Source organism: Cyprinodon variegatus, unplaced genomic scaffold, assembly GCF_000732505.1.
Source record: "Cyprinodon variegatus isolate N-32 unplaced genomic scaffold, C_variegatus-1.0 Scaffold909, whole genome shotgun sequence".
Lineage (NCBI taxonomy): Eukaryota > Metazoa > Chordata > Actinopteri > Cyprinodontiformes > Cyprinodontidae > Cyprinodon > Cyprinodon variegatus.
This window is the reverse complement of record NW_015151362.1, coordinates 63,238-64,444: the sequence shown is the minus strand read 5'-3', so window position 1 is coordinate 64,444 and position 1,207 is coordinate 63,238.

Genomic DNA, 1,207 nt, shown 5'->3' with positions numbered 1-1,207 from the left:
CAGAGGTGATGGACAGCAGAGAAGACTTGGCAGCATCTACCACAACCAGGTTAATGGAATGCACAATGCAAACAATTCTTGTTTGCCAACCATGGCAGTCAGAAATACTCTGTTTCTGCAAGTCATCAAGCAGGACGGATGTGCCAGATGTGTCTTCAACATCTGTAAATCAAAGGAAATGTTCTCTAATAGACACAAATGGTTTATAAGAGACTATTCGTAAAACAAAGGAAAGCTGTTCCTTATGGCTGACATCACGAGTGCATCCAATATAATAGAGTAGAACTTTACTCTGTGTACTTTTCCAGAATTTTGTCTGTAATTCGTGCAATTATTTTAATGTTTCCACTTAAGTAATGCAATGTGGTCTATTGTTTTTGTACCATTCTTACGTGTTCCCTCATAACTGAATCAAACTGTGCCATCAATTTGTGCCAGAAAATTCCCATTGTGTGGGTCATACTACACAAATATGGTCCCTCTTAAAGCCTGGTTGCATTCTGCTAAGTTGCAAACAATGGCAATCACTGTCCTTATGAGACGTTGGCAATACTCAGTCTCGATTTGCATCAAGTCCTGCTGACTTAGCTCTATAGATGTGTCGGTTTTTTTAGTCTGTTCTTCAGCTCATGCCAGTTTTCCATATTGTCCCGATGCCCCTTTGAAGATTCATTTTATTTTAAGTGATTCTTCCATGTACAGAAACCATTGTTGCTTAACGCACTGTCACGCTTCCCAAAAACAGTGCAAGAGAAACAGAACATGGAGTCTGGGCTCATGGAGTATACTAGCCATGAACAAATTTTCTCACCATTTTCATGGTTCTTCTATAACACTCTTTTGTGAATCTTCATGGTGGAGTCTCAGAATTTTGGCAGAAATCAATGTCCATGACTTGCACTGGTACACTCTCTTTTAGGAGATTTGACCAAAGTACAGGGTCATCCTCTATGATTACAGAGTTTGTGGTACCTTGTGCTGAGAAGGTAATGTAAGAGCTGTGAAGTGGTGATGATTCAATGTGTGTTGTGGACCTGGTACCACTGGAGGCTGTCTACCGTTCCATGAAGGTAGATGGACATCTTTGGAGGTAGACTGGAACCATAAAGTTTGTCAAAAACAAAAAAAACAGATTTTAAAACTGAAGGACAACTATAATTTAAACAAAAAAAATATTTTAAGATTTAAAAATCTAAAAAAAAAGAAA